The 27,805-nt window shown below is 47.3% G+C and overlaps 1 pseudogene across 1 annotated transcript in view; it reads left to right on the top strand.

The window, feature by feature from the left end:
• Positions 1 to 27,805, top strand: part of LOC123993486 — a 202,006-nt pseudogene that overhangs the window by 74,890 nt on the left and 99,311 nt on the right. The window contains exons 2-4 of the transcript XR_006831454.1: positions 21,066 to 21,245; positions 21,727 to 21,858; positions 22,937 to 23,070. The product of XR_006831454.1 is annotated as an alpha-1,3-mannosyl-glycoprotein 4-beta-N-acetylglucosaminyltransferase B-like (transcript). The remainder of the gene's footprint in view (positions 1 to 21,065; positions 21,246 to 21,726; positions 21,859 to 22,936; positions 23,071 to 27,805) is intronic.

Below are 27,805 nucleotides of genomic sequence, written 5' to 3'. Positions count from 1 at the left end.
CGTCCGTCCGTCCGTCCGTCTGTCTGTCTGTCTTCCACTGTATGTCTTTCTGTCTCCTTTCCATTTTCTGTCTGTCTGTCTGTCTGTCTGTCTGTCTGTCTGTCTGTCTGTCTGTCTGTCTGTCTGTCTGTCTGTCTGTCTGTCTGTCTGTCTGTCTGTCTGTCTGTCTGTCTGTCTGTCTGTCTGTCTGTCTGTCTGTCTGTCTGTCTGTCTGTCTGTCTGTCTGTCTGTCTGTCTGTCTGTCTGTCTGTCTGTTTGCCTGTGTGTTTGCCTGTGTGCCTGTGTCTGTATAAACATGAGTGTCTGTATAAACATGCGTGTCTGTATAAACACGTGTGTATTGGTTTGTATGTGATACTGTACCTAGTTAGTTATGTGTACAAGACATATATATTTCTCAGCAGGCAGCAGACATTCAGTTGTAGCTCCTGTCTGTCTACGCCTTGTAAGCGCGTTACACTGTTCATTTTAAAGCTATGGAGCTGCCCTCAGGCTACAGAGAGAGAGAGAGAGAGAGAGAGAGCAAGAGAGAGGTGAAGGAGGGATGAGGAAAGGGGAGGAGGGGAAACGTTGATGAGTGTGTTTGTGTCAAAGTCCTGCCGTGCTGTGACTCAAATACCTTTGGCATAATTCTCAGGTGCTGCATGAATAAATAAAGACAACACTTTATTTGGATAGTCCACCGTTAGATGCAATAAAAAGAATGATGTTTTCTTGCATGACTTGATGTACAGCTTATTAGTCATAGACTATCTGTTTCAATTCAACTATTATTCAACCAAAAAGGGATTTTGGTAGCTGGCTCCTCTTCAGTATATTGTGACACCCTCTCTTCTCACCTCACTCTCTCTCCATCTAACTTCCAGATATCTTCTTGTACTGTTCCTTCATCCTCCACTTCAACTCCTCTTCTTTTTCTCATGTGCACAGATGGCGTGTGGAATTCCCAGCGGACTAATTTAGCATTGCCCGGCTCCCAGCATGGAGCACTTCACACACCTTCACACTCTCACAGTGCAAGTCTTCTCTTTTCCTCTCTCTTTCTCTGTCTTTCTCTGGCATGTGCCTCGCCCTTCCTCTATCTCCCCCTCTGTCCCTCTCTCCGTCGCTCCTTCTCTCCCTCTTGTTCTTTATTTTTCTCTACTTAATAGGCACGCACGCACGCACACACACACACACACATGCACACGCGCACACACACTCGCACGCACACACACAGAGAGCTAGCCTTTTACAGTTGGCCTTCCATAGCTATGTATTTTCTGTGCCCTAGTAGCCACTAGCGAGCGCTGAGCTAAAGGCTTCTCATAGGACTGGCATCAAGATCAATGGGCATAATGTTCTAATGGACCCTCAGGAGGACTTGGCCTTGGGGGCTGCTAGGAGTGGTGATTCTCACAGGACAGAGGAGAGGCTAACCTTGAGGGCTGCTAGAAGTGGGGATTCTCACAGTACAGAGGAGAGTCTAGCCTTGGGGGCTGCTAGGAGTGGTGATTCTCACAGGACAGAGGAGAGGCTAGTCTTGGAGGCTGCTAGGAGTAGTGATTCTCACAGGACAGAGGAGAGGCTAGTCTTGGGGGCAGCTAGGGGTGGTGATTCTCACAGGACAGAGGAGAGGCTAGCCTTGAAGGCTGCTAGGAGTGGTGATTCTCACAGGACAGAGGAGAGGCTAGTCTTGAGGGCTGTTAGGAGTGGGGATTCTCACAGTACAGAGGAGAGGCTAGTCTTGGGGGTCACTAGGAGTAGTGATCTCCCACAGGACAGAGGATAGACTAGTCTTGAGGGCTGCTAGGAGTGGCGATTCTCACAGCACAGAGGAGAGGCTAACCTTGAGGGTTGTTAGGAGTGGGGATTCTCACAGACAGAGGAGAGGCTAGTCTTGGGGGTTGCTAGGAGTGGGGTTTCTCACAGCACAGAGGAGAGGCTAGTCTTGGGGGCTGCTAGGAGTGGGGTTTCTCACAGACAGAGGAGAGGCTAGTCTTGGGGGCTGCTAGGAGTGGGGTTTCTCACAGCACAGAGGAGAGGCTAGCCTTGGGGGTTGCTAGGAGTGGGGATTCTCACAGCACAGAGGAGAGGCTATCCTTGAGGGCTGCTAGGAGTGGTGATTCTCACAGCACAGAGGAGAGGTTAGCCTTGGGGGTTGTTAGGAGTAGGGATTCTCACAGCACAGAGGAGAGGCTAGCCTTGGGGGTTGTTAGGAGTAGGGATTCTCACAGCACAGAGGAGAGGCTAGCCTTGGGGGTTGTTAGGAGTGGGGATTCTCACAGCACAGAGGAGAGGCTAGTCTTGGGGGTTGCTAGGAGTGGGGATTCTCACAGCACAGAGGAGAGGCTAGTCTTGGGGGTTGTTAGGAGTGGGGATTCTCACAGCACAGAGGAGAGGCTAGTCTTGGGGGTTGTTAGGAGTGGGGATTCTCACAGCACAGAGGAGAGGCTAGTCTTGGGGGTTGTTAGGAGTAGGGATTCTCACAGCACAGAGGAGAGCCTAGCCTTGAGGGCTGCTAGGAGTGGGGATTCTCACAGCACAGAGAAGAGGCTAACCTTGAGGGTTGTTAGGAGTGGGGATTCTCACAGCACAGAGGAGAGGCTAGTCTTGGGGGCTGCTAGGAGTGGGGTTTCTCACAGACAGAGGAGAGGCTAGTCTTGGGGACTGCTAGGAGTGGGGTTTCTCACAGCACAGAGGAGAGGCTAGCCTTGGGGGTTGCTAGGAGTGGGGATTCTCACAGCACAGAGGAGAGGCTATCCTTGAGGGCTGCTAGGAGTGGTGATTCTCACAGCACAGAGGAGAGGCTAGTCTTGGGGGTTGTTAGGAGTGGGGATTCTCACAGCACAGAGGTGAGGCTAGTCTTGAGGGCTGTTAGGAGTGGTGATTCTCACAGGACAGAGTAGAGGCTAGTCTTGAGGGCTGTTAGGAGTGGTGATTCTCACAGGACAGAGTAGAGGCTAGCCTTGGGGGTTGCTAGGAGTGGGGATTCTCACAGCACAGAGGTGAGGCTAGTCTTGAGGGCTGTTAGGAGTGGTGATTCTCACAGGACAGAGTAGAGGCTAGCCTTGGGGGTTGCTAGGAGTGGTGATTCTCACAGCACAGAGGAGAGGCTAGTCTTGGGGGTTGTTAGGAGTGGGGATTCTCACAGCACAGAGGTGAGGCTAGTCTTGAGGGCTGTTAGGAGTGGTGATTCTCACAGGACAGAGTAGAGGCTAGCCTTGGGGGTTGCTAGGAGTGGGGATTCTCACAGCACAGAGGAGAGGCTAGTCTTGAGTGCTGCTAGTAATGGGGATTTTCACAGCACAGATGAGAGGCTAGCCTTGGGGGTTGCTAGGAGTGGGGATTCTCACAGCACAGAGGAGAGGCTAGCCTTGAGGGCTGGTAGGATTGGGGATTCTCACAGCACAGAGGAGAGGCTAGTCTTGGGGGCTGCTAGGATTGGGGATTCTCACAGCACAGAGGAGAGGCTAGCCTTGGGGGCTGCTAGGAGTGGGGATTCTCACAGCACAGAGGAGAGGCTAGTCATGAGCCATAGATCCCTATGGTTCATGCGCACACACACAGACTCACCCATAATGAGTCTTTGGAAATCTGCAATTAGAGAAGTCTACCTAGGAAAACATATCTAAACCTACTGTAGCTTTTCGGGTGGATGTTGATGTCAACAGTAGACTGATTGGGCGATAGGAGGTTGGGATATCTTGACCTAACTCCATGTGAATGTATTACAGGGCCTTGCGAAAGTATTCGGCCCCCTTGAACTTTGCGACCTTTTGCCACATTTCAAGCTTCAAACATAAAGATATAAAACTGTATTTTTTTGTGAAGAATCAACAACAAGTGGGACACAATCATGAAGTGGAACGACATTTATTGGATATTTCAAACTTTTTTAACAAATCAAAAACGTAAAAATTGGGCGTGCAAAATTATTCAGCCCCCTTAAGTTAATACTTTGTAGCGCCACCTTTTACTGCGATTACAGCTGTAAGTCGCTTGGGGTATGTCTCTATCAGTTTTGCACATCGAGAGACTGACATTTTTTCCCATTCCTCCTTTCAAAACAGCTCGAGCTCAGTGAGGTTGGATGGAGAGCATTTGTGAACAGCAGTTTTCAGTTCTTTCCACAGATTCTCGATTGGATTCAGGTCTGGGCTTTGACTTGGCCCTTCTAACACCTGGATATGTTTATTTTTGAACCATTCCATTGTAGATTTTGCTTTATGTTTTGGATCATTGTCTTGTTGGAAGACAAATCTCCGTCCCAGTCTCAGGTCTTTTGCAGACTCCATCGGGTTTTCTTCCAGAATGGTCCTGTATTTGGCTCCATCCATCTTCCCATCAATTTTAACCATCTTCCCTGTCCCTGCTGAAGAAAAGCAGGCCCAAACCATGATGCTGCCACCACCATGTTTGACAGTGGGGATGGTGTGTTCAGGGCGATGAGCTGTGTTGCTTTTACGCCAAACATAACGTTTTGCATTGTTGCCAAAAAGTTCAATTTTGGTTTCATCTGATCAGAGCACCTTCTTCCACATGTTTGGTGTGTCTCGCAGGTGGCTTGTGGCAAACTTTAAACAACACTTTTTATGGATATCTTTAAGAAATGGCTTTCTTCTTGCCACTCTTCCATAAAGGCCAGATTTGTGCAATATACTACTGATTGTTGTCCTATGGACAGAGTCTCCTACCTCAGCTGTAGATCTCTGCAGTTCATCCAGAGTGATCATGGGCCTCTTGGCTGCATCTCTGATCAGTCTTCTCCTTGTATGAGCTGAAAGTTTAGAGGGATGGCCAGGTCTTTGTAGATTTGCAGTGGTCTGATACTCCTTCCATTTCAATATTATCGCTTGCACAGTGCTCCTTGGGATGTTTAAAGCTTGGTAAATATTTTTGTATCCAAATCCGGCTTTAAACTTCTTCACAACAGTATCTCGGACCTGCCTGGTGTGTTCCTTGTTCTTCATGATGCTCTCTGCGCTTTTAACGGACCTCTGAGACTATCACATTGCATTTATACGGAGACTTGATTACACACAGGTGGATTGTATTTATCATCATTAGTCATTTAGGTCAACATTGGATCATTCAGAGATCCTCACTGAACTTCTGGAGAGAGTTTGCTGCACTGAAAGTAAAGGGGCTGAATAATTTTGCACACCCAATTTTTCAGTTTTTGATTTGTTAAAAAAGTTTCAAATATCCAATAAATGTCGTTCCACTTCATGATTGTGTCCCACTTGTTGTTGATTCTTCACAAAAAAATACAGTTTTATATCTTTATGTTTGAAGCCTGAAATGTGGCAAAAGGTCGCAAAGTTCAAGGGGGCCGAATACTTTCGCAAGGCACTGTATTTTTCCTTGTTGCAGTCTTGGGCTAAAGTGACTTCCTCTCCTTGTCTCCTGTCCTTCTTGAGCAATGATAGTGAACAGACTTCATGAGGTTCCACTAATTCCATGAATTGGCTTTTAGCCATCAACGTCTACCCTTAATGTAAACCCCACCAACCCAATATGGCTGTGTGTGAGGATGTTTTGATGAACTGTGGTTGTTGCAGAATATGTGCTCTGGTTTATAAAGATATGATTTCTGGTTAGCTCGTGGCTGCAGTAATGGGATGCCCAGGCCTCCTGTGCCCTCGGTTGGCACCACTGGCCTGGCACCGAAGGAACAGCTGGGACCAGTCCAGACACACTCAGAGACTAGGGTTCGGATAATTACTGCTCTGTTCTGGTGGGTAGGCAGGGGATGGCGCACACACACACACACACACACACACACACACACACACACACACACACACACACACACACACACACACACACACACACACACACACACACACACACACACACACACACACACACTGAGCCATTTTATCTCTTGCAAACGTAAACACGCTCGTGCATATATGCACCACACCCACATATCCACTCATAAACATAAAGATGCACACTCATTCCATTACTCATACCCTCACCACCTCAAAAAGCACATTCACTTTTCAGCTTCAACTTCCCTATTGTGCAAAACAAAACTATTAGTCACCACAAACACATTTCCACAAACCAACATGTCATGGGACAATGCACCTCAATTTTGCTGATATCCTCTTTGTTGGAAAGAACCTACTTTATCTCTCTGTGTGTGTGTGTGTGTGTGTGTGTGTGTGTGTGTGTGTGTGTGTGTGTGTGTGTGTGTGTGTGTGTGTGTGTCAAATCAAATCAAATCAAATTGTATTTGTCACATACACATGGTTAGCAGATGTTAATGCGAGTGTAGCGAAATGCTTGTGCTTCTAGTTCCGACAATGCAGTAATAACCAACAAGTAATCGAACTGACAATTCCAAAACTACTGTCTTATACACAGTGTAAGGCGATAAAGAATATGTACATAAAGATATATGAATGAGTGATGGTACAGAGCAGCATAGGCAAGATACAGTAGATGGTATCGCGTACAGTATATGCATATGAGATGAGTATGTAAACAAAGTGGCATAGTTAAAGTGGCTAGTGATACATGTATTACATAAGGATGCAGTCGGTGATATAGAGTACAGTATATACGTATGCATATGAGATTAATAATGTAGGGTATGTAACATTATATTAGGTAGCATTGTTTAAAGTGGCTAGTGATATATTTTACATCATTTCCCATCAATTCCCATTATTAAAGTGGCTGGAGTTGAGTCAGTGTCAGTGTGTTGGCAGCAGCCACTCAATGTTAGTGGTGGCTGTTTAACAGTCTGATGGCCTTGAGATAGAAGCTGTTTTTCAGTCTCTCGGTCCCAGCTTTGATGCACCTGTACTGACCTCGCCTTCTGGATGATAGCGGGGTGAACAGGCAGTGGCTCGGGTGGTTGTTGTCCTTGATGATCTTTATGGCCTTCCTGTAACATCGGGTGGTGTAGGTGTCCTGGAGGGCAGGTAGTTTTCCCCCGGTGATGCGTTGTGCAGACCTCACTACCCTCTGGAGAGCCTTACGGTTGTGGGCGGAGCAGTTGCCGTACCAGGCGGTGATACAGCCCGCCAGGATGCTCTCGATTGTGCATCTGTAGAAGTTTGTGAGTGCTTTTGGTGACAAGCCGAATTTCTTCAGCCTCCTGAGGTTGAAGAGGCGCTGCTGCGCCTTCTTCACGATGCTGTCTGTGTGAGTGGACCATTTCAGTTTGTCTGTGATGTGTATGCCGAGGAACTTAAAACTTACTACCCTCTCCACTACTGTTCCATCGATGTGGATAGGGGGGTGTTCCCTCTGCTGTTTCCTGACGTCCACAATCATCTCCTTAGTTTTGTTGACGTTGAGTGTGAGGTTATTTTCCTGACACCACACTCCGAGGGCCCTCACCTCCTCCCTGTAGGCCGTCTCGTCGTTGTTGGTAATCAAGCCTACCACTGTTGTGTCGTCCGCAAACTTGATGATTGAGTTGGAGGCGTGCGTGGCCACGCAGTCGTGGGTGAACAGAGAGTACAGGAGAGGGCACAGAACTCACCATTGTGGGGCCCTAGTGTTGAGGATCAGCGGGGTGGAGATGTTGTTGCCTACCCTCACCACCTGGGGGCAGCCCGTCAGGAAGTCCAGTACCCAGTTGCACAGGGCGGGGTCGAGACCCAGGGTCTCGAGCTTGATGACGAGCTTGGAGGATACTATGGTGTTGAATGCCGAGCTGTAGTCAATGAACAGCTTTCTCACATAGGTATTCCTCTTGTCCAGATGGGTTAGGGCAGTGTGCAGTGTGGTTGAGATTGCATCGTCTGTGGACCTATTTGGGCGGTAAGCAAATTGGAGTGGGTCTAGGGTGTCAGGTAGGGTGGAGGTGATATGGTCCTTGACTAGTCTCTCAAAGCACTTCATGATGACGGAAGTGAGTGCTACGGGGTGGTAGCTCAGTTACCTTAGCTTTCTTGGGAACAGGAACAATGGTGGCCCTCTTGAAGCATGTGGGAACAGCAGACTGGTATAGGGATTGATTGAATATGTCCGTAAACACACCAGCCAGCTGGTCTGCGCATGCTCTGAGGGCGCGGCTGGGGATTCCATCTGGGCCTGCAGCCTTGCGACGGTTAACACGTTTAATGTTTTACTCACCTCGGCTGCAGTGAAGGAGAGTCCGCATGTTTTCGTTGCAGGCCGTGTCAGTGGCACTGTATTGTCCTCAAAGCGGGCAAAAAAATTATTTAGTCTGCCTAGGAGCAAGACATCCTGGTCCGTGACTGGGCTGGTTTTCTTCTTGTAGTCCGTGATTGACTGTAGACCCTGCCACATACCTCTTGTGTGAGCCGTTGAATTGAGATTCTACTTTGTCTCTAACTTTTAGCTTGTTTGATAGCCTTGCGGAGGGAATAGCTGCACTGTTTGTATTTGGTCATGTTACCAGTCACCTTGCCCTGGTTAAAAGCAGTGGTTCGCGCTTTCAGTTTCACGCGAATGCTGCCATCAATCCACGGTTTCTGGTTAGGGAATGTTTTAATCGTTGCTATAGGAACGACATATTCAACGCACGTTCTGATGAACTCGCACACCGAATCAGCGTATTCGTCAAAGTTGTTATCTGACGCAATACGAAACATATCCCAGTCCACGTGAAGGAAGCAGTCTTGGAGTGTGGAAGTAGCCTGGGAGCCTGGGAGCTACTTGTTTTAGTTTCTGTCTGTATGCAGGGATCAACAAAATGGAGTCGTGGTCAGCTTTTCCAAAAGGAGGGCGGGGCAGGGCCTTATATGCGTCGCGGAAGTTAGAGTAACAATGATCCAAGGTTTTTCCACCCCTGGTTGCGCAATCGATATGCTGATAAAATTTAGAGAGTCTTGTTTTCAGATTAGCCTTGTTAAAATCCCCAGATACAATGAATGCAGCCTCAGGATGTATGGTTTCCAGTTTGCAAAGAGTCAAATAAAGTTCGTTCAGAGCCATCGATGTGTCTGCTTGGGGGGGAATATATACGGCTGTGATTATAATCGAAGAGAATTCTCTTGGTAGATAATGCGGTCGACATTTGATTGTGAGGAATTCTAAATCAAGTGAACAGAAGGATTTGAGTTCCTGTATGTTTCTTTGATCACACCACGTCTCGTTAGCCATAAGGCATACGCTGCCCCTCTTCTTACCAGAAAGATGTTTGTTTCTGTCGGCGCGATGCGTGGAGAAACCCGCTGGCTGCACCGCCTCCGATAGCGTCTCTCCAGTGAGCAATGTTTCCGTGAAGCAAAGAACATTTCCGTCTCTGATGTCCCTCTGGAATGCTACCCTTGCTCGGATTTCATCAACCTTGTTGTCAAGAGACTGGTCATTGGCGAGAAGAATGCTAGGGAGTGGTGCACGATGTGCCCGTCTCCGGAGTCTGACCAGAATACCGCCTCGTTTCCCTCTTTTACGGAGTCGTTTTTTTGGGGGGGACGCCGACTGCGATCCATTCAGTTGTCCTGTTTGTAAGGCAGAACACAGGATCCGCGTCGCGAAAATCATATTCTTGGTCGTACTGATGGTGAGTTGACGCTGATCTTATATTCAGTATTTCTTCTCGACTGTATGTAATGAAACCAAAGATGACCTGGGGTACTAATGTAATAAATAACACGTAAAAAAATCTAAAAACTGCATAGTTTCCTAGGAACGCGAAGCGAAGCGGCCATCTCTGTCGGCGCCGGAAGTACAGTATGTGTGTGTGTGTGTGTGCGCACACTCCTGCCCTACAGTAACCCCTCCTGCTCCTTGTGTTCCAGACATGACTCGTTGACTCAGCTAACTTCCTCTCATCTCCTCTTCTTTACTCCACAACTGCAAATCCCATCTTGTTATTGCAATGTTTTCTGGCCCAGTCTCCACCTACTGTACTTTACACCTCTACATTGTTCCTGCTTTACAGGAGAATACATTGCATCAGCAACTGTGTTGATAGTAACAACCTTTCATCCCCACTATATGGGCCCTCACATCAACAATATTACCACCTATTAGTTTGCTATCTAGCTGACCCTACTGCTTGAGGTAGTGGTGGTGGATGGTTATCTAGTCTATTCTTGGTCAGCCTCTGTCTGGGGTACAGCAGATCTTTCTCTCTTTCGCTCTTCATTTTTTAAATCGTTTCTCCTCTTTTCTCTCGTTCCCTCTCTCCGACTCTCCTCTTGAACGTTCTTTCTCTCTCTCTATTTTTCTCTCCCATTCTCTTTCATGCGCGCACACGTTCACACACACACAATATCTCTCCCCCTCTCTCTCTGCACCCCCCCTCGCTCTCTGTCTCTCTCTCTCGCTCTCTCTCTCCTCTCTCTCTCTCTCTCTCTCTCTCTCTCTCTCTCTCTCTCTCTCTCTCTCTCTCTCTCTCTCTCTCTCTCTCTCTCTCTCTCTCTCTCACTCTCACACAAACTCTCATGTCATCCCTGACCCTGTTTCAAGGAGACCCCCTAGCAGCTGAAACAAATGGAGAGAGGCAGAGGGACCGAGACTCTGAGTTAGCACCATCTGCTAACTTGGCCTTATAAGGGTTACTAGTTAGGGGTACACTTGTTTGGGACAGCCAGCTAGCCAGGCCAATCTGTGGCCAAGCGTGACCGTGTGAGGAACCAGAGCCATGGGGATGGAAATGGTGGGCGTGTGTGTGTTTATGATATGAGTGTGTGACATGTGAATGTGTGACGTGTGTGCTTGTGCATGTGTGTGTGTGTGTTCTCTTTCCTTCTCTTATCAGTGTACTCTATCAGTCTGCCCTAGGATAATCTGATTCCCCTCTTCCTACCTCCCTCCTATCCATCCTTCTATCCCTCCCGCCTCTCTATCTCTCTATCCCTCCCTCCCCTCCATCCCTCTATCCCTCCCCTCCCCTCCATCCATCTATTCATTCATCCCTCTATTCCTCCATCTCTCCCTCCCCTCCATCCCTCTATCCCTCCCCCCATCCCTCTATTCCTCCATCCCCCCATCCCTCTTTTCCTCCCTCCCCTCCATCCCTCTATTCCTCCACCCCCCTCCATCCCTCTTTTCCTCCCTCCTCTCCATCCCTCTATCCCTCTCCTCCATCCCTCCCTCTATTCCTCCATCCCTCTATTCCTCCCTCCCTCCATCCCTCCATCACTCTATCCCTCTATCCCTCCCCCTCACTCTATCCCGCCCCTCCATCTCTCCCTCCCTTCCTCCCTCCCTCTATTCCTCCCTCCCCTCATCCATCCCTCCCATCCTCTCCTCATCCCTCTATCCCTCCCTCCATCCCTCTATCCCTCCTTTCCATCCCTCTAGCCCTCCCTGCCCTCATCCCTCTATCCCTCCCTCCCCTCATCCCTCTATCACTCACTCCCCTCCATCCCTCTAGCCCTCCATCCTTCCCTCCCCTCCCTCCAGGGAAAGGTATTGATCCCCTCCATCCCTCTAGCCCTCCATCCTTCCCTCCCCTCCCTCCAGGGAAAGGTATTGATCCCCTCCATCCCTCTAGCCCTCCATCCTTCTCTCCCCTCTATCACTCACTCCCCTCCATCCCTCTAGCCCTCTATCCCTCCTCCCCTCTATAACTCACTCCCCTCCATCCCTCTAGCCCTCCATCCTTCCCTCCCCTCCCTCCAGGGAAATGTATTGATCCCCTCCATCCCTCTAGCCCTCCATCCTTCCCTCCCCTCCCTCCAGGGAAATGTATTGATCCCCTCCCTCCCTCTAGCCCTCCATCCTTCCCCCCCTCCCTCCCCTCTATCACTCACTCCCCTCCATCCCTCTAGCCCTCCATCCTTCCCTCCCCTCTATCACTCACTACCCATCCCTCTAGCCCTCCATCCTTCCCTCCCCTCTATCACTCACTCCCCATCCCTCTAGCCCTCTATCCCTCCCTCCCCTCTATCACTCACTTCCCTCCATCCCTCTAGCCCTCCATCCTTACCTCCCCTCCCTCCAGGGAAAGGTATTGATCCCCTCCATCCCTCTAGCCCTCCATCCTTCCCTCCCCTCCCTCCAGGGAAAGGTATTGATCCCCTCCATCCCTCTAGCCCTCTATCCTTCCCTCCCCTCCAAGGAAAGGTATTGATCCCCTCCATCCCTCTAGCCCTCCATCCTTCCCTCCCCTCCAGGGAAAGGTATTGACCCATCCAGGATGCATGTGCAGAAATGTGATGTGAGGATAACAGGTCTAACGGTATTATTCAGGAGCCCCCTTGGCCCCTCTGCCCACCACACACACACACACACACACACACACACACACACACACACACACACACACACACACACACACACACACACACACACACACACACACACACACACACACACACACACACACACACACACACACACACACACACACACACTAACCACATCCACACTACTGAGACTGACTTTTAGTTGTTTTGTGTTGAGTGAGTCTATCTCGGGGTGTCACTAAGCATGTGGATGTTAGAGCACGGCGTGTGTTAATCTTCATATGAATAGTGATACAGGTCAGGTTAATTGTATGTTAGTGGCAGATTGTGTCCGTGAGTTGTGAGTGAGTGCACATGTGGCCAGACAGGCTGCAGACTGTGAGAGTGGTGTGTAATAGCATCAGTGTCTGGTGTTTTCCCGTTAGAGTTTTAGTCTGCTCTGAGTGTGGGCTGTATCATGTTCACACACACACAGACACAGGCACACACACACACAGTATTCTCTTACAACGAGTCAGGCCCGGGAACATCACCACACCACAGATGGCTGCATTGCAATCCCCAAAGCCAATTGGAGTGAGGGGAGAATGTGTGTGTGTGTGTGTGTGTGTGTGTGTGTGTGTGTGTGTGTGTGTGTGTGTGTGTGTGTGTGTGTGTGTGTGTGTGTGTGTGTGTGTGTGTGTGTGTGTGTGTGTGTGTGTGTGTGTGTGTGTGTGTGTGTGTGTGTGTGTGTGTGTGTGTGTGTGTGCTCCTTGGTGCTCTGTACTCTTTATGGATGGCTAATGGATCTCATCTGTCAACACACACTGTGTGTGCTCCTTGGTGCTCTGTGCTCCTTGGTGCTCTGTACTCTTTATGGATGGAACACACACAAACACATTCCTAATGGATCTCAACCTGCCAGTCACTCAACACACACTGACACACCTGCTGACACCACAACCTGACACCACACACTGACAGCACACGTTGACACCACAACCTGACACCACACACTGACAGCACACGGTGACACCACAACCTGACACATACACTGACACAATTTGACACACACACTGACACATACACTGACACCAAACGGTGACACCACAACCTGACACCACTTACTGACACACCCACACACTGACAGCACACACTGACACCACAACCGGACACACACACATACACTGACACCAAACGGTGACACCACAACCTGACACCACTTACTGACACACACACTGACACTGACCCCACAACCTGACACCACAACCTGACACACCCACACACTGACAGCACACACTGACACCACAACCGGACACACACACACACACACTGACACCAAACGGTGACACCACAACCTGACACCACTAACTGACACACACACACACTGACAGCACACACTTACACCACAACCGGACACACACACACACACTGACACCACAACCGGACACACACATACACTGACACCACAACGGGACACACACACACACTGACACCACAACCGGTCACACACACACACTGACATCACAACCGGTCACACACACACACTGACATCACAACCGGACACGCACACACACTGACATCACAACCGGACACGCACACACACTGACACCACAACCGGTCACACACACACACACTGACACCACAACCGGACACACACATGACACACAACACACACACCGGGACACACACATACACTGACACCACAACCGGACACACACACACACTGACACCACAACCGGTCACACACACACACTGACACCACAACCGGTCACACACCTTCCAATCCTCTTCTTTCCCCATGTCCCTACGGAAAGATTTATCCAGAGATAAAGGAATTTTTACTGTGACAATCTATGTGTGTGTGACGGGGCTCGCGGTCAGGCAGCGGATTTTGTTGTGTTAGAATGTGTGTGTGTGTGTGTGTGTGTGTGTGTGTGTGTGTGTGTGTGTGTGTGTGTGTGTGTGTGTGTGTGTGTGTGTGTGTGTGTGTGTGTGTGTGTGTGTGTGTGTGTGTGTGTGTGTGTGTGTGTGTGTGTCAATGTGTAAGTTGAGTGGGTTGGTGTGTTTCAGTTTTAAGTGTGTGTCAGAAGTGTTGCTATTGAGGACAGTGGGTATGTGTAACGGATGTGAAACGGCTAGCTTAGTTAGCGGTGTGCGCTAAATAGCGTTTCAATCGGTTACGTCACTTGCTCTGAGACCTTGAAGTAGTAGTTCCCCTTGCTCTGCAAGGGCCGCGTCTTTTGTGGAGCGATGGGTAAAGATGCTTCGAGGGTGACTGTTGTCGATGTGTGCAGAGGGTCCCTGGTTCGCGCCCGGGTATGGGCGAGGGAACGGACGTAAAGTTATACTGTTACATTGGTGCCGTGACCCGGATTACTGGTTGCTGCGGAAAAAGGAGGAAGGTCAAAAGGGGGGTGAGTGTAACGGATGTGAAACGGCTAGCTTAGTTAGCGGTGTGCGCTAAATAGCGTTTCAATCGGTTACGTCACTTGCTCTGAGACCTTGAAGTAGTACTTCCCCTTGCTCTGCAAGGGCCGCGGCTTTTGTGGAGCGATGGGTAACGATGCTTCGAGGGTGACTGTTGTCTGTGTGCAGAGGGTCCCTGGTTCGCGCCCGGGTATGGGCGATGGGACGGACGTAAAGTTATACTGTTACATATGCAGAGTGGATTAAATGACCTCAGTCTTTGTTGATACATGTGTTTGATGGACCACTAATCTAGGATTACTGTGCGTTAGTCTGTTTCTGGCTGAGTACAGTGAATTAGTTTATCGCTTTGTTGGTTTTAGTGTGTCAATAGCAAACCTCTCAGATGAGTTAGATCTTTCGCCGTGTTATGACTATTTATTGATGTATTTTCAAATCATCAGTTATAGGCCTTTGTGTAAAAGTAACTATCCGTTTACCTCTAAGAAGTAAACAACAGGAACAGGAAAGTCCGATGGAGCAACTAGAATGAAGATCTCACCAACCATCAACACTACCAGGCTCATGTTACTGTTAGACATATACATTCCATGTGCTGAACTGTGACTCTCTCACTACCTTGGCTGGATGTGTACATGTGTACTCCTAGTGTGAGTAACTCAGTAGTGTGAGTAGTTTGGTTTCAGTCTTTCCTAGTTTTAATACTGCTTTTGGTACTTGTCGTTAAAAGGGTTTCTCTTTACGAGATACAGCTGAAGCACAATGTCTAAATAACACAAATGCTGACACCATCCTCATATGAATTCAGAGGGTTTTAGAGACAAGTGGAAAAAGAGGCAGGAAAACCATCAGAAGTCTTGATGAATCCCCTTGTATTCAGTGAATATTGCATTGGCCTGATCTGTTGAATAGAGAGAGAAACATGTCTTCAGTCTTGATAATCCCCTATGTAGTGATGTCTGCAGTTGTGTAGATTTGACCTGTTGTGGATGCTGATGTCAATCAATGATATCATTTTGATGATTGTCTATTTGTTAAAGAATGTAAGGTGCGTATTAGCTGATTGGGTCCTATTGTGGAGGGCTTTTGGAAAGGTATTTAAATCCTAGGTGATGCATGCACAGGTGTGCGCAATCACAAACACACAAACAACCACGGACACCCACAACCACAGACACTCACACACACACAAACGCAGCTATAGGTCAAAGGTTAAGACAGATTGAAGACGGGTTTCTATTTCCGATGATCCTCTAAGGCCCCAGACCTGAAGAACCATCCAATGAGAATCATATTTGCTTGATTGACTTACATTCGCTAGCTATCACTAGCTTATACAGTGCTTTCAGGAAGTATTCAAACCCCTTGACTTTTTCCACATTTTGTTACGTTACAGCCTTACTCTAAAATGGATTGAATTGTTTGTTTTTTCATCATCAATCTACACACAATACCCCATAATGACAAAGCAAGAACAGGTTTTTAGGAATGTTTGCTAATTTATAAAAAATAAAAACCTGAAATATGACATTTACATAAGTATTCAAACCCTTTACTCAGTTGAAGCACCTTTGGCAGTGATTACAGCCTTGAGTCTTCTTGGGTATGACACTACAAGCTTGGCATTGTATTTGGGGAGTTTTTCCATTCTTCTCTGCAGACTCACTCTGTCAGGTGGGATGGGGAGTGTTACTGAGCAACTCTTTTCAGGTGTCTCCAGCGACGTTCGATCTGGTTCATGTTCGGGCTCTGACTGGGCCACTCAAGGACATCATTTCTTTACTTACCTATTGTTCACCTAATACCTTTTTTGCACTTTTGGTTAGAGCCTGTAAGTAAGCATTACACTGTAAGGTCTACACCTGTTGTATTTGGCGCACATGAAAAATAAACAAAGCACCCCCACAACATGATGCTGCCACCCCCGTGCTTCACGGTTGGGATGGTGTTCTTTGGCTTGCAAGCCCCCCCCCCTTTTTCCTCCAAACATAACGATGGTCATTATGGCCAAACAGTTCTATTTTTGTTTCATCAGACCAGAAGACATTTCTCCAAAAGTACGATCTTTGTCCCCATGTGCAGTTGTAAACCGTAGTCTGGCTCTTTTATAACGGTTTTGGAGCAGTGGCTTCTTCCTTGCTGAGCGGCCTTTCAGGTTATGTCGATATAGGACTTGTTTTACTGTGGATATTGAAACTTTTGTACTTTTTTCCTCCAGCATCTTCACAAGGTCCTTTGCTGTTGTTCTGGGATTGATTTGCACTTTTTGCACCAAGGTACATTCATCTCTAGGAGACTGAACTCGTCTTTTTCCTGAGCAGTATGACGGCTGCGTGGTCCCATGGTGTTTATACTTGCGTACTATTGTCTGTACAGATGAACGTGGTACCTTCAGGTGTTTGGAAATTGCTCCCAAGGATGAACCAGACTTGTGGAGGTCTACAATTTTTTCTGAGGTCTTGGCGGATTTCTTTTGATTTTCCCAAGATGTCGAACAAAGAGGCACTGAGTTTGAAGGTAGGCCTTGAAATACATCCACAGGTACACCTCCAATGGACTCAAATTATGTCAATTAGCCTATCAGAAGCTTCTAAAGAACTGACATCATTTTCTGGAATTTTCCAAGCTGTTTAAAGGCACAGTCAACTTAGTGTATGCAAGCTTCTGACCCACTGGAATTGTGATACAGTGAATTATAAGTGAAATAATCTGTCTGTAAACAATTTTTGGAAAAATGACTTGTGTCATGCACAAGGTAGATGTCCTAACTGACTTACCAAAACTATAGTTTGTTAACAAGAAATGTTTGGAGTGGTTGAAAAACGAGTTTTAATGACTCCAACCTAAGTGTATGTAAACTTCCAACTTCAACTGTATATAGACAGGTGTGTGCCTTTCCAAATCATGTCCAATCAATTGAATTTACCATAGGTGGACTGCAATCAAGTTGTGTAAACCTGTCAAGGATGATCAATGGAAACAAGATGCATCTGAGCTCAATTTCGAGTCTCATAGCAACAGGTCTGAACACTTACGTAATGAAGGTATTTCTGTTTGTTTTTTTAATGCATTTGCAAAAAATTCTACAAAACTTTCTTTAGAATAAGGCTGTAACCAAAATGTGTAAAAAGTCCAGATGTCTGAATACTTTCCAATTGCACTGTACATCACTGGTCTGTGTACATACATGTATACAATCAGAAAATAAGAGTAACATAACGCACACACACCCCTAAAATATAACACACACTGTGCAATTACACACATTCTCTCTCTCTCTCTCTCTCTCTCTCTCTCTCTCTCTCTCTCTCTCTCTCTCTCTCTCTCTCTCTCTCTCTCTCTCTCTCTCTCTCTCTCTCTCTCTCTCTCTCTCTCTCACACACACACACACACGCCAGAAGCAGGTCATGATGAGGTTAGTCCTTTGCATAGTGTAATATATTCCAGAGCCATGCATTATGCATTAGGTTCCTTATTGTTTTGCAGCGATGCAGCATGCTGCCACCCATCTAAATGGGCTCTGTAATCACTTAATACACAACCGTCCAGTGATTAACATCATTAAGATACAGGAGATAAATAATTATGCAGAATGATCATTAAAACTCCACATTAGGATGGGGGAAGTGTGTGTGTGTGACTAGATTTTGCAACTAGCTCTCATGGTCTCATGCCAAAATGAGACGTTGATCCATGTTTCTCAAACATTTCGGTTCCCACGTCATCTCCCGATGTCCTCAAGACATGGATGGACGTCGAATACGGACTTGTATCACAGGTGACTTGGCAGAGATTTTGTGTGGGAGCGTTCGCTTCCTCTCTTTCTGTCTTTATCTGCATCTACGCAAATTGGTATTTGGTATTTTATTAGGATCCCCATTAGCTATTGCAAAAGCAGTAGCTACTCTTCCTGGGGTCCACAAATCACACAAAACCTCAGAGTGTGGTAACATACTCACACACACAAACATAGACACACACAATCTTCTTCACCATACCACATTTTGGCAAGGCATTCTCTGAGTGATTGCTCGTGTTGTCTCTTTGGGGTTTTGCCACACTCGAGAAAACAAGAGAGATGGACCTGAGAGAGCAAGACAGACTGGGAGAGCAAGACAGACTGGGAGAGCAAGACAGACTGGGAGAACAAGACAGACTGGGAGAATAAGACAGACTGGGAGAACAAGACAGACTGGGAGAGCAAGACAGACTGGGAGAGCAAGACAGACTGGGAGAGCAAGACAGACTGGGAGAGACAACTGGGACAAGACAGACTGGGAGAACAAGACAAGACAAGACAGACTGGGAGAGCAAGACAGACTGGGAGAACAAGACAGACTGGGAGAACAAGACAGACTGGGAGAACAAGACAGACTGGGAGAGCAAGACAGACTGGGAGAACAAGACAGACTGGGAGAACAAGAAAGACTGGGAGAGCAAGACAGACTGGGAGAACAAGACAGACTGGGAGAACAAGACAGACTGGGAGAGCAAGACAGACTGGGAGAACAAGACAGACTGGGAGAGCAAGACAGACTGGGAGAACAAGACAGACTGGGAGAACAAGACAGACTGGGAGAACAAGACAGACTGGGAGAGCAAGACAGACTGGGAGAACAAGACAGACTGGGAGAACAAGAAAGACTGGGAGAACAAGACAGACTGGGAGAGCAAGACAGACTGGGAGAACAAGACAGACTGGGAGTACAAGAAAGACTGGGAGAGCAAGACAGACTGGGAGAACAAGACAGACTGGGAGAGCAAGACAGACTGGGAGAACAAGACAGACTGGGAGAGCAAGACAGACTGGGAGAGCAAGACAGACTGGGAGAGCAAGACAGACTGGGAGAACAAGACAGACTGGGAGAACAAGACAGACTGGGAGAACAAGACAGACTGGGAGAACAAGACAGACTGGGAGAACAAGACAGACTGGGAGAACAAGACAGACTGGGAGAACAAGACAGACTGGGAGAGCAAGACAGACTGGGAAAACAAGACAGACTGGGAGAACAAGACAGACTGGGAGAGCAAGACAGACTGGGAGAACAAGACAGACTGGGAGAGCAAGACAGACTGGGAGAACAAGACAGACTGGGAGAACAAGACAGACTGGGAGAACAAGACAGACTGGGAGAGCTAGAGAGACTGGGAGAACAAGACAGACTGGGAGAGCAGAAGAGAGGGAGTCAGAACCACCGATAGAGAGGGGAAAAGGAGAAATAATCTTAACACAGTGTTGCAATATGTCGACATCGTCCCCTAGCAGTCCCTAATACTATCAATGCTTTAGAGAGCCAAACTCAGGTGTTGAGCCTGTGTGTCATCATATCTGTTGCCACAGCGGGATTTTTGTTTCCCCAGCTTCATGCTATTAGACACTCTATCTCTCTTCTACACTTTCATCTCTCTCCTGGCACTTTCCTCCCCACTCTCCTCTCTACTTTCTTCCCTACTTTCCTCCCTAATTTCCTTCCGCAAGAAGTGTATAGGCGTGACAAAATTCCCGAGAGCGAAAGAACTTTGTCTCAAAACAAGTTCCACCATAGCTGTCAGCATAGACGACTATTCCACCCCTGTTCCCTTTTTTGATGATGTAATATTGCTTGATTTTTGACTGCCTCTCAGTAGGTGTGTACAATTGATTGGATTGTCTTTGTACCTTTCCACTTAACGTCCCTGCTGTCCCATCTCAAGCCTGTGTTGCTGTACGGTTAACGAGGTGTGCATCAGGGCTAGGTGATGTCAGGGATTACGCCGGGGTTTAGGCTCAGATAGCATTAGTGAAACACGAGTCCCATGTTTCCTGAGATTTCACTTTTTTTCTGCTCTCTCTCTCTCCCACCCGCTTCAATTTGACGCGATCTGCAGAGCTGTACGTGTCCTGTGTGTCTGTGTGTGTGTCCATCCCAAGGTGTGTGTATGCATATCTAGTGCTGTGCGTAACCATACGTGGGCATGTGCTTGCGTGAGTGAGTGAGTGAGTGAGTGAGTGAGTGAGTGAGTGAGTGAGTGAGTGAGTGAGTGAGTGAGTGAGTGAGTGAGTGAGTGAGCGAGCGAGCGTGCGTGTGTGTGTGTGTGTTCAGTTCGGAGAGAGGGCATCTAGCATAGAGTAGCGAGCAGCAGCAGTATAACCCTGTTCTCTTTTATTTGAGAGCAACGGGAAGAGGAATAATGAGAAAAAGGAAGGTGGAATAGAGGAGGGGAGGAATATGAGTGAGAGCAGCTTAGAGAGGGAGGTCTGTGACCTGGAAACACCTGCTCTGCTTCCCAAAATGTCACCCTGTGTAGTCCATTACTTTTGAGGCTGTCCATAGCAGAGTTATATCATACTCTGTTGTTCACAGAATATCTTTGCAGCATGTCGTTAAATATATGTATTATGTTATTCGTATGCTTTATGAGCAGTGAATGTATTGGCCTTCAAGGAGTGGAAACCTTGTAATATTATGCACAATTGCAAATCACAGAAGAATGTTAATAAGATTCAAGAGAACGCTAACACTTTTATTTAACAAACCACTCTCCCTCCTCTCTCTGAAGGTGATGTGGTGGACATTTACCAGCGGGAGTTTCTGGCCCTGAGAGAGCGTCTGCACTCTGCCGAGCAGGAGAACCTGAAGCGATCCAAGGAGCTCAACCTGGTGCTGGACGAGATCAAGAGGGCCATCGCTGAAAAGCAGGCCCTTAGGGACATCAATCGCACCTGGGCCAGCCTATCTGGTAAGAGGAGAAACTAATTTGAACCAGTCAGAAGCAGTAAGAGTTGATCAGAATCAGTCAAAACCAGCCAGCGCTATTCAGAACCAGTTGGAGGTAGTGAACTTGTCAGAACCAGTCCGAACAAATCAGATTTTTACATTTTTACCCTCTTCCGACCCCTGTGTGTTTGTGCGTGCATTCGTGTGTATAAAAAAAATGTGTGTGTGTGCTCCGCGTCTGTGTGCGTGCATTCGTCTGTGTGTCATGCAGGTGAATGCGACTTGAAAACAGAGTATTTAATCCAGAATAAACTGTGTGTGTGAGAACTGCAGGTGTGCATGTCAGACATTCAGCATCTTGTGTGATAGATGAGACTAATCAGGGAAAAGGAGCTGGGAAGCTAAATGATGATTGAATGGAACAGCTGGGAGCAGGACGACCAGTAGAAAGAGGGAAAGAATAAGACCAGCAGTGCGAATAGAATGGGGAGCACAGGGACCAGCTGACCCATGTATTCTTCCATCACAGTAAGAATGTGCTCCAGCTGCCCAGTATCTCCATCACCTGCCCCATCTCCTTGCGAAGGAGAGCAGCCTGCAGCCTGCTGTGCACGTGGGCCAGGGACGCACCGGGGGTCAGTACACACACACATACACGTTCATCCCCATCCTTTCCTAGTTCCACCTCTTCCCACCCTTCCTCTGACAACATTACCAGTGTGCTCTGTCCAGCATTGGTTATTTATCCCTTCACCACCTCCCTCTCTGGCTCTCTGCCCCACTGTGGCTGTACCAGTAGCCCAGTTAGACTTCCCCCTCCCTGGGGAGCGAGCCTCCTAACCCCCACCCGACCCCATAAACCTCCACTCCCTTGGAGAGGCCGTCCAAACTCTCCAGACAGCCAGCTAGACCCTCAGAGGGGCCAATAATGAATGTGTGTGTGTGTGTGTGTGTGTGTGTGTGTGTGTGTGTGTGTGTGTGTGTGTGTGTGTGTGTGTGTGTGTGTGTGTGTGTGTGTGTGTGTGTGTGTGTGCGTGTGCGTGTGCGTGTGCGTGTGTGTGTGTGTGATTTACGTTTAGGCCACCAAACCCCATCTAAATGGATTACGCGGGCCACGTCCATGAGGGTACCTTGTAGAGCGCGAGCCAGGACTTTACCGCTAGCTCCCCTCTAGTAATTGCAGTACGTTTTATGGGCGTAATAAATGGAGAAGACGGCCACTAGGGTCTACTTATGTTAGCTCACAATGGGAGAGGAGGAGAGGGTGAGGAAGAGTACAGGGTTGTAGAATCAACTGTTGCTGCACAAACATGGCTATTGATTTGGACTTCCTCCCCAAGAGAATGGGATGTTGGTAAAATATACCTGAATTGTAGTTCGGCCTTGACTATTTATTATTCTCTTGCATTTGATCAGTCATTGCAGGGCATTGTTATTTTTCACGGATGTGCAGAATGTGTTGACAACATTGTACCATTGTGCTTGTAAGTCCTTCAACTACTCTCCCCTACCCATACTCCCTCCAGCCCTTCTCTCATTTCTCTCTCTCCTCGTCTAGTTAGCTTTCTTTCTCACCCTCTCTTCAGAAAACAAGTGATTCTGTCTCTGTTGTGAAATATATACTGACTGGCTCATTCCACCCAATCTAGCACATCATTGGTTCCTTCCATCCCTGTACTGACTGTGATCGGTCTGTGTGTGTGTCTGTCACAGTGTCGATCGTGATGGGTGTGCCCAGTGTGAAGAGGGAGGTCCACTCGTACCTGACGGACACCCTCAGCTCTCTGATGACAGAGCTCAGTGCGGCAGAGAAGGAGGACTGTGTCATTGTGGTCTTCATAGCTGAGGTGAGATAAAACCAGAAATGTTCGTGTTCTGCTATGACGTCTCTGCCCTCTGTCGTCCCTTCAGGAGCTTTTGATGTTATTCAGTGAACTCTGTGTGTGTGTGTGTGTGTGTGTGTGTGTGTGTGTGTGTGTGTGTGTGTGTGTGTGTGTGTGTGTGTGTGTGTGTGTGTGTGTGTGTGTGTGTGTGTGTGTGTGTGTGTGTGTGTGTGTGTGCGTGCGTGTGTGTGTGTGGTGCGTGCGTGCGTGCGTGCGTGCGTGCGTGTGTGTGTATTTCCACATGTATTTATTAAGGATCCCCGTTAGCTGCTGGGGTCCAGCAAAATAAAGGCAGTTACGCAATTTTAGAAACATTACAATACATTCACTACTGATTTCACGACAGATAAAGTGTGTGCCCTCAGGCCCCTACTCCTCTACCACATAACTGCAACACAAATCCATGTGTACGTGTGTGTATTGTGCGGACGTTATCGTGTGCCAGACAGCTCGGTGTGCCAGACAGCTCGGTGCATTCAACATGTCAATACTTCCCACAAATACAAGTAGTGAGGAAGACAATCTCTTCTACACTGTGAAACAGGAGAGAATGACATGCTTATTATTAATGTCAGCATATTATTCATTTCTGTGTACAATCATGGCCAAAAGTTTTGAGAATGACACAAATATTAATTTCCACAAAGTTTGCTGCTTCAGTGTCTTTAGATATTTTTGTCAGATGTTACTATGGAATGCTGAAGTATAATTACAAGCATTTCATAAGTGTCAAAGGCTTTTATTGACAATTACATTAAGTTGATGCAAAGAGTCAATATTTGCAGTGTTGACCCTTCTTTTGCAAGACCTCTGCAATCCGCCCTGGCATGCTGTCATTAACTTCTGGGCCACATCCTGACTGATTGCAGCCCATTCTTGCATAATCAATGCTTGGAGTTTGTCAGAATTTGTGGGTTTTTGTTTGTCCACCCGCCCCTTGAGGATTGACCACAAGTTCTCAATGGGATTAAGGTCTGGGGAGTTTCCTGCCCATGGACCCAAAATATCAATGTTTTGTTCCCCGAGCCACTTAGTTATCACTTTTGCCACATGGCAAGGTGCTCCATCGTGCTGGAAAAGACATTGTTTGTCACCAAACTGTTCCTGGATGGTTGGGGGAAGTTGCTCTCGGAGGATGTGTTGGTACAATTCTTTATTCATGGCTGTTTTCTTATGAAAAATTGTGAGTGAGTCCACTCCCTTGGCTGAGAAGCAACCCCACACATGAATGGTCTCAGGATGCTTTACTGTTGGCATGACACAGGACTGATGGTAGCGCTCACCTTGTCTTCTCCAGACAATCTTTTTTCTGGATGCCCCAAACAATTGGAAAGGGGATTCATCAGAGAAAATGACCTTACCCCAGTCCTCAGCAGTCCAATCCCTGTACCTTTTGCAGAATATCAGTCTGTCCCTGATGTTTTTCCTGGAGAGAAGTGGCTTCTTTGCCGCCCTTCTTGACACCAGGCCATCCTCCAAAAGTCTTCACCTCACTGTGCATGCAGATGCACTCACACCTGCCTGCTGCCATTCCTGAGCAAGCTCTGTACTGGTGGTGCCCCGATCCCGCTGCTGAATCAACTTTAGGAGACGGTTCTGGCGCTTGCTGGACTTTCTTGGGCGCCCTGAATCCTTCTTCACAACAATTGAACCGATCTCCTTGAAGTTCTTGATGATCCGATAAATGGTTGATTTAGGTGCAATCTTACTGGCAGCAATATCCTTGTCTGTGAAGCCCTTTTTGTGCAAAGCAATGATGATGGCACATGTTTCCTTGCAGGTAACCATGGTGACAGAGGAAGAACAATGATTCCAAGCACCACGCTCCTTTTGAAGCTTCCAGTCTGTTATTCGAACTCAATCAGCATGACAGAGTGATCTCCAGCCTTGTCCTCGTCAACACTCACACCTGTGTTAACGAGAGAATCACTGACATGATGTCAGCTGGTCCTTTTGTGGCAGGGCTGAAATGCAGTGGAAATGTTTTTGGGGGGATTCAGTTCATTTGCAGCAGACTTTGTGAAAATTAATATTTGTGTCATTCTCAAATCTTTTGGCCACAGCCATGCTGCCCTGTTCTGAGCCAATTGCAATTTTCCTAAGTCCCTCTTTGTTGCCCCTAACCACACGACTGAACAATAGTCCAGGTTTGACAAAACTAGGGTCTGTCGGACCTACCTTGTTGATAGTGCTGTTACGAAGGCAGAACAGCAATTTGTTATGGACAAACTTCTCCCCATCTTAGCTTCTGTTGTATCAATATGTGTCAAGTGCAGCGTCTGGTTGCTCCTCATTACACACCAGACCATTCAAATATTCAGCAAATATCAACAACACAGGAATCAGTACAAAACGTATTGTAAGACCTTATTATACACTATATTAGGGCCAGCCTTGGGAACTTTGGTTTTCCTAGATATGGCTACTGTATTGTGATCACTACATCCAATGGATGTAGTGTGGTGAATACATGTTGATGATTTCATTCCTGTGCTGTTTGTAACTACCCTGGTAGGTTGACTGATTAACCTGAACCATGTTGCGGGCACTAGTTACAGTTTGAAGCTTTCTCTTGAGTGGGCCTGATGAAAGCCGGTCAATATTTAAATCACCCAAAAAATATACCTCTCTGTTGAAATCACTTGGTGGTCTATAGCATCTTCCCACCAGAATGGGCTTTAGTTGAGGCCGATGAACCTGTAGCTATATTACTTCAACATTATTTCACATGAGATCCTCTCTAGGCTTTACAGGAATGTGGTTCTGAATATAAATGACCACCTTTGGCATTTCTGTCCTTCTGTAACCACGTATTGCTACCACTGTATCATCAAAGGTGTTATCTAAGTGAGTTGCAGAGATGGTCAGAATAGGAATATCATCTGTTACTAGCAAACTACTGATTTCATGAACCTTGTTTCTTAAGCTGCATATACATTTACATTTAAGTCATTTAGCAGACGCTCTTATCCAGAGCGACTTACAAATTGGTGCATTCACCTTATGACATCCAGTGGAACAGTCACTTTACAATAGTGCATCTAAATCTTAAAGGGGGGGTGAGAGGGATTACTTATCCTATCCTAGGTATTCCTTAAAGAGGTGGGGTTTCAGGTGTCTCCGGAAGGTGGTGATTGACTCCGCTGTCCTGGCGTCGTGAGGGAGTTTGTTCCACCATTGGGTGGCCAGAGCTGCGAACAGTTTTGACTGGGCTGAGCGGGAACTGTACTTCCTCAGTGGTAGGGAGGCGAGCAGGCCAGAGGTGGATGAACGCAGTGCCCTTGTTTGGGTGTAGGGCCTGATCAGAGCCTGGAGGTACTGAGGTGCCGTTCCCCTCACAGCTCCGTAGGCAAGCACCATGGTCTTGTAGCGGATGCGAGCTTCAACTGGAAGCCAGTGGAGAGAGCGGAGGAGCGGGGTGACGTGAGAGAACTTGGGAAGGTTGAACACCAGACGGGCTGCGGCGTTCTGGATGAGTTGTAGGGGTTTAATGGCAGGGAGCCCAGCCAACAGCGAGTTGCAGTAATCCAGACGGGAGATGACAAGTGCCTGGATTAGGACCTGCGCCGCTTCCTGTGTGAGGCAGGGTCGTACTCTGCGGATGTTGTAGAGCATGAACCTACAGGAACGGGCCACCGCCTTGATGTTAGTTGAGAACGACAGGGTGTTGTCCAGGATCACGCCAAGGTTCTTAGCGCTCTGGGAGGAGGACACAATGGAGTTGTCAACCGTGATGGCGAGATCATGGAACGGGCAGTCCTTCCCCGGGAGGAAGAGCAGCTCCGTCTTGCCGAGGTTCAGCTTGAGGTGGTGATCCGTCATCCACACTGATATGTCTGCCAGACATGCAGAGATGCGATTCGCCACCTGGTCATCAGAAGGGGGAAAGGAGAAGATTAATTGTGTGTCGTCTGCATAGCAATGATAGGAGAGACCATGTGAGGTTATGACAGAGCCAAGTGACTTGGTGTATAGCGAGAATAGGAGAGGGCCTAGAACAGAGCCCTGGGGGACACCAGTGGTGAGAGCGCATATGTTAACGTATGCTATTTGTTGTACTTTTCTGGGATGCTTAATTGTTTTTTATTGCTTTACTGGGAAGGTAGACATGCTCATGTTATTTATGTTAGTGCAGGGTGAGCTGTACACAGTGGACTTCCTACTAGGGCACACCGCCTCAGTGCTAACAGTATCAGTCTGGTTCATAAAATCAAATCAAATGTATTTGTCAAATGTATTTGTCACATACACATGGTTAGCAGATGTAAATGCAAGTGTAGCGAAATGCTTGTGCTTCTAGTTCCGACCATGCAGTAATATCTAGTAAGTAATATAACCTAACAATTTCACAACAACTACCTTATACACACAAGTGTAAAGGAATGAATACGAATATGTACATAAAGAATATATAAATGAGTGATGGCTGAACGGCATAGGCAAGATGCAGTAGATGGTATAGAGTACAGTCTATACATTTGAGATGAGTAATGTCGGGTATGAGTAATGTCGGGTATGAGAACATTATATAAAGTGGCATTGTTTAAAGTGGCTAGTGATACATTACATCAAGATGGCAAGATGCAGTAGATGGTATAGCATACAATATATACATTTGAAATGACTAATGTAGGATATGTAAACATTATATAGTATAAAGGGACTAGTGATACATTGATTACATACATTTTTCCATTAT

Source organism: Oncorhynchus gorbuscha, linkage group LG13, assembly GCF_021184085.1.
Source record: "Oncorhynchus gorbuscha isolate QuinsamMale2020 ecotype Even-year linkage group LG13, OgorEven_v1.0, whole genome shotgun sequence".
Lineage (NCBI taxonomy): Eukaryota > Metazoa > Chordata > Actinopteri > Salmoniformes > Salmonidae > Oncorhynchus > Oncorhynchus gorbuscha.
The sequence above is the reverse complement of the archived record's forward strand: the minus strand, read 5'-3'. Positions and strand labels throughout refer to the sequence as shown.